This window comes from Fukomys damarensis, unplaced genomic scaffold, assembly GCF_012274545.1.
Source record: "Fukomys damarensis isolate Sample0158 unplaced genomic scaffold, DMR_v1.0_HiC HiC_scaffold_2, whole genome shotgun sequence".
Classification (NCBI taxonomy): domain Eukaryota; kingdom Metazoa; phylum Chordata; class Mammalia; order Rodentia; family Bathyergidae; genus Fukomys; species Fukomys damarensis.
Window position 1 is genome coordinate 6,013,543 of NW_022900914.1, and position 6,852 is coordinate 6,020,394.

The window sequence follows — 6,852 nt, forward strand, 5'->3', positions numbered from 1 at the left end:
GGCGGCACTACTGAGCTAAATCCCTGGCCTCCTATAGATCATTTTTAATGGCTATAGTATTCTTCAACATGGCTATATCATGATTTAAGCATTTTCCTATTGTTGATCATTAATGATGTCCACTTTATTACAAACAACACAGTAAGAACATATTTAAACCAAATGTATTGGTGCATGCCTGTGATCCCAGCACTCTGGGAAGCTGAGGCAGGAGGATCACAGGTTTGAGTACAAACTAGGCAACCCACAGAGACATTGTTTCAAAATAAAAGATGAGGGCTGGGGATTTAGCTCAGTGGTTCCGCCACCTGCCCCGCAAACACAAGGGCCTGAGTTCAATCGCTGGTACCAAAAAACCAAACCAAACAAAAACAAAATAAAAGATGAAAAAGGGACTGGAGAGTAAACTAAGTAGGAAGGACATGGCTTCAATTCTTAATACCACAAAAAAATTCTTCAGAAAAAATTCTAGATGAAATATTGTAAGGCCAAAGTATGTGCATGTTTGGAAACGTTTGATGTTTAGTTCAATTGTTCTCTCAAAAAAACTGCATTAATTCACCTGCCCGTGAGCAGCATTTGAGAGGGCCCATTTCCTTCTAGACTTTCTGCAGCTGAACTACACCTGTATCTCCGGGGCATCAAGCCACTGCGAGCCACTGGGTCCTCAGCAGTAGCTGGCACTGTGGGCGCAGCTTCTGCAGTCCCCACCTTCTGCAGCCCAGCCCTGGTCCCTCCTGTCCATCCCTGTCCTCTTCCCCTCCCCGGCTGCTCCTGTCCCCTCCTTCCCTCCTTTCTTTCCTCCCTCGTCCCTTCCTGCTCTCACCATTCCTTAAGAAACACTGTGGGTGAGGGCTGGGGATTTAGCTCAGTGTTTCCATTGCCTGCCTTGCAAGCGTTACGGTCAGAGTTCAACCCCCAGTACCAAAAAATAGAAAGAAAACTATGGGTGGAGACTAGCATAGGATTGCCAGGTAAAATACTGGATGCCCATTGAAATTGAAATTTTAGCCAAACAACAAAAATCACCCGGGACAACAGTATAAATAGTATATTGCATAAGATAGTGATATATTTTTGTTTGTTGGTTGTTTTTTGAAGTGTACAGGATCAAACCCAGAACCTCACATGTACTACCCTCTACCACTGAGCTACATCCTCAGCCCTAATAATTTTTATAGTACAGTTTTTATAGTAAAAAATGTATATTTCTTATTTGTGTGAAATTCTAATTTAAATAGGTGTTTTATTTGCTAAATTTAGCAACTGTTTGCTATATATATAGCTGTGTAAGCTATATGTAGTCTGCCAAAAAATGTATGTACACTTCAGCACTTTGCCACACTAATAAATGTCTAGAAGCCAGTGGCCACCACTTTGAACACTTCTTGTAATTATAGAGCCCCGAAGTTAACTTGTATTCATCTTGTGATGTCTCAATACATTTAGTATTAAAATATTTATACAAGTTTTTCTTTTCCTGATGTATGCATTTTTTGGCTCTGTCTCTGTTTCTGTGTCTGTCTGTGTCTCTCTCTGTCTCTCCAGTACTAGAGATTGAATCCAGGGCCTTTGTACTGAGCTACGTTCTCAGCCCTTTTTATTTTTTATATTTATCTCACTGAGTTGCCTAGGCTGATCTTGAACTTTCAATGGTGTGTGCCACCCCACCTGGCTTCTGTATGTTATGTCACGCGTAACAGTAAGGATATTACTTACTGTTTCACAGGCTGGAAATTTGCCTCAGTTCTCACTTTAATCTTCTGCTGAGCCAAGCAGGACTTCTAGATCAAAAATTAGATAGAAAGCCTGGTCTCCCAGGTCCCGCCCTCTCCCTCACGGCCACACTTTGGTATTATCATAGGAAGGAATAAAAGGGACACCAAGAGAAAAGGAGCCGTTTCCTCAGAACCCCTAACCAAGACCATCCCTTTTCACTGAGCTTTAGTCAGACTCTCTGGGCCCACGGTTTTAGAAGGAAACTCAGTGAGTCAGTTTGGAGAGAATCGCCCACCCTCGATATCCGCTCGTCCTTGTATCTGGTCATATTCTTCATCCAACCTTTAATTCTGAATTCATGGCTTGCTTTTTGCAAGAATCCTGTCAAGCTGACTTAGCAAAAACCTCCCTGTCTCCTCTTCGTGATTTCCCCCCCACCGATCCCTTCTTTCTGCTCGGTAGCTGTAAATTCCCACTTGTCCTTATTGTATTTAGAGTTGAGCCAGATCGGTGTCTCCCACTGCAGGACACCATTGTGGTCCACCTCAGAATAAAGTCAGCCTTACTCTTTGTCAACAAGAGTCAGAATTATTCTAACAGTCCTGAAAAATGCAGCAAAAGCTACCATCAAGAACCACTTTTTAAAATCCAGAGGTTTAAGTAGAAGACAGCAGGAAGGGAACTTCCATGCGTAAGCAAATGCTTGTCGCCTCTTAGCTCCTTCCATTCTTAGCTCCGTCTTCAGCAGTCAAACCCCAGCTCTTCCTTGACGTGCATAGGACAGCCCCCCCCCCACGAAATAGTTTGGGTGAGTAAATCCTGGCGCTCCCCCTAGAGGCTGGAGCGCGCATCCAACATTTACTGCAAACTCTCTCTCTCTCTCTCTCTCTCTCTCTCTCGCTCTCTCTCTGAGATATGTTTTACTGTAAAAGTCAGGAAAACAAACGTTGTGCTTTCTCTTTCAAGGAACCTCAGCAGAGCATCAGAAATGTCCTGCCAGCCCCTTCATGCAGCTGCTTTTGCAATTCTCCCTTGTTCTCCACTTGGGATTCATGAAATGGGCAATTCAGGCCACTTACAAGTTTCTCTTTGATGTTATACCCAGGGAGCTGGAGAGCACTGGCAGGACGTTCTATCAAGTCCAACCCAAGTGTTTCCACAAGTGTGTTCAGTGGGCCACCTGCATAAAAATAGCTAGAGCATTTGTTTAAAATGGTTAAAAGGGATTTCTGGGCCGTGCCCAACAGCTTTCTGAGTCACATTTCCCTGGGGTAGCTCTTTTACACATTAAAGTTTGAAGGCCACTTCTGCACACTGCTTGAAGGTATTCTTCCATTCTGTATCTCATTTAGAATTCTACTGCATAGCTGGGCACGGTGGCACATGCCAAGGCTGATGCAGGAGAATCCCAGCTAATTTGGGTTACATAGTGAGTTCAAGGCCAGCCTGAAATTACAACTCAAAAGTCAAAATAATAGATAAATAAACTGTGCGATGCTGCAGAAATTCACCATTCAGGATTATATATACAGTGAATCCCACAGAATAACATAGAATGTCAATCTTTTACCCTGAAAACAGAATCCAACAAGTACCCTTTCCTATTCAATCTTCTTTTGACTAAATCCTCAAATATATATATATTTCTTTTTCTATCTTATTTTGTTCTGGCTAGAGGGGAATTATTTACTCCTTTATTCCGAAGGTGAATTAATCCAGTGCAAACCTCAACTGTTCCATTTTCCAAAGTTCCAGGGAGCCATCAGGAATAGACCCCTCTTAAGGAATTTATCGAACCCAGCCCACTGTACACAAATAAAATTGCTTAAAGGCTAAATGTCATTTCTCATGGGAAGCATGTTTAAAGCTTAAATTCATAGGCCTCAGTCTCCAAACATTCTGGTTTGGTAGGTCTTGGCTGGAGCCAGGAACCCCAATTTTGTCAAGCACCTTGAGGTGATCCTGATGTGGGTAATCTTTACACTGTATTTTTAGAGGCAAAGCTTTACGTGCCAGAGTTTCCTAACAAATAAGATGTTTCTACACAGTTTACAACCAACCACCAAAAAGACCTTGTAAATTACAGATATTTAATGTTAACCTGAAGAAAAACAGTAGATTTGGAGTGATAAATAGAGGCCATAATTTCACCCTTTTTCTCCTGATTTTACTGTTCACAGAAGACATTTGCTCTTTTTAGATCAATCTAAACTGGGCCTTCAGATGTGGTCTAACAGACTTTAAAGTAGTCACTGTCAGTCGTTTAGACAGATAAAAGAGAAGGAATATATTTAGAATTCTTAGGTAGGGAAAACTATAAGGCTTACTGTTTTTTTTTTTAATTTTATTGAGTTTATTGGTACGTTTTAGGGATACAGTACAGTTACAATCATTGTTGGGATAATGTACCTCTACATGGCAAGTCTTGATTCTCATTTTTTCCCCTTACCTCTGCCCTCCTTTCACCCCCTAAGGCTTACTGTTTTGACTTCACCAAGATGTTAAACCACATGAGGTTATTACTTAGAACTCACTTATAGCTATAAAACTTTAGAAATGTTGTTGGGATAAGTGGCTATTTGGAAAAAATAAACTTTCATATGGAAAATATTGTTTCTCAGTATTTTGAATTGAAAATTTACAGTCATATGAATAAACCACACAAAAGTAAATACAATACTTTTGACTCTGACAGGAGAATGGAAAAATTCAAGTCCAGCCTAAGCAATGTGATTTCATGCAAACTTGTCTCAAAATAACAAAATTTTAAAAGGAGGGGAGATGTAGTTCAGTGGAAAGACTCTGGGTTCAACCCCTAGCACGACAAAAATAAGAGCAAAAAACACCACAGTAACAAAAATACTTTCTGTATATAATTGATTGAGAACATTTTGCTAGGTCTAGGAGAAATCAGTCCGAAGGAAGTCATCCGGAGAATATTAGTGGGGTCTCTTAGCCTCAGACGACAGCCAAAGTCCAACAGATTTAAACAGCGGGACAGTATGAGCTCAGAGAACTCCAAGTACAAACATAGGGTAGGATTTGAGACTCAGGAACTCTGGCTCCATTCCCTGCAGTTCTGTTATCTCCGCCTTTCTCTCCTGTGCGCAATTCCTCCTTGAAGCCTCTGTCTAGGCCTCACCTTTGTGTGGCAGCCAGAGGAGAAAAACCATCTCCCCAGAGGGTGTGTCAAGAATGAGAGACCTTTTCCTAGAAGGTCCAGGAGGGAGCATTTCCTGGAAGCCCCTGACAGTGGCCCACATTCGGCCGTGAGTCCTTCCCTGGTCAGTCTCTGCAGCCAGAGGCAGATGCTGGTGCAGTAGGTATTTGAGAAAATAAACCTTCTCTGAGAGGTGGTGATTTGCGTGCCTCTGTTTGGGGAGGGAAGAGTCTCACCTTTTCACTGCTGCTCCTCTTTGGCTGTGAACTCAGCGGATTCCATTCCCATTTTAGTTGCCTGAAGTTCTTCATATGATACCTTTCTTCCAAAAGTGCTCTTGAGAATCATATCCCTTAAACTTTTGAATATTAAAAAATATGTGTACCAGTCTCTTGGTTTTTCATGAGAATAACAGTCCAGTCAGGTATGAAATTTTTGGAGTAAACTTTCATTTCTTGAAAGTCTTGTGTATACTACTCTGGAGTCTCCTGGGTTGCCGTGTAAATGTCTAATAACAGCCAGATTTTATTTCTCCTTATAAATGAATTTATCTTTCTTGCCTATTGCCCAAGGGATTGTTCTAATACTATTTGCTAAACTGTATCTCTCATTCAGTTTTTCCCATTATACAATATATTCTTTCAATCTGTAGGTTTAAATGTTTTATTTCTAGAAATTCTTTTAGTTTTTCTAAGCTTAGAGTTTAATGTATCTTGAACTATTTTGGTTCTCTTAGAGACACAAGTTAGAAATATAATTGATCTCTATGTATCTGGTTATTACTATTTTTTTATTTATGTTCCCATGTAGGTCTGGTAATGATAAATTGTTTCAGCTTCTGTTTATCTGAAAATGTCTGTTCCCTCCCCCCTCCCTATTCTCTCTCTCTCTCTCTCTCTCTCTCTCTCTCTTTCTTTCCTGTCTTACATCTGTCTCACTATGTAGTCTAGGTTGAACTGAACTCACTATGTATTCCAGGCTGTCCACAAACTTATTGCTTTTTTTTGTTTTGTTTTGTTTGCTTTGGAGGCAGGGCCTCACTATATAGTCAGTGCTGGTCTTGAACTTGCTATGTAGCCCAGGCTGACCTCCAGCTTGCACTGACCCTCCTGCTTCTGTCTCCTGAGGGCTGGAATGATAAGCATGTGCCACCAAGCCCAGGTCCTTCTTTCTTTTTTTTTATTCAATTTTTTTCTTATGGAAAAATACACAACATAAAATGTGCCATTTGCAGTTCAGTAGTATTAAGTACATTTAAATTGTTGTGTAACCATCGCAAACATTCACCTGCATAATTCTTTTTTTTTATTTTTTTCTTTTTATTGAGTTTATTGGTACAATCTAGGTATACAATACAGTTGCATTCATTATTGGGATCCTGTACCTTTACATGATAGGTCTTGATTCTCATTTTTTCCCCTTGTCCCTGCCCTCCCTTCACCCCCTCCTCCCCTCCCCATTTACAAACACTTTATTTCCATTTTTTCAGTTTCTCATAAATCTCTGTATGAACATTAAAAATAGGGAATCCTAAAATAAAACTAAAAAGGAAAGTAAAAGAGAAAAGGCAATGATGTAACATTAAAATAATCCTTAATTCTGGAAATGAAAATGTTCCCTGAACCCATTTTAATTGCTTCTTGCTCTTACAGTCTTATTCTTTCCCCTCCCCATTTACAAACACTTTATTTCCATTTTTTCAGTTTCTCATTTTTTTCCTCTCCCTAATTACCTTTCCCCACCCTTCCCACTTGCCCTACACCTTTATCCCTTTACTTCCTATTCCACATTATTAATTATCTCATTAGGATCCTGTGTACTATTATAGTTTTTCACACCAAAGAAACTATTTGGAATTTCAGTTAAAGAAATCTCTGTATGAACATTAAAAATAGGGAATCCTAAAATAAAACTAAAAAGGAAAGTAAAAGAGAAAAGGCAATGATGTAACATTAAAATAATCCTTAATTCTG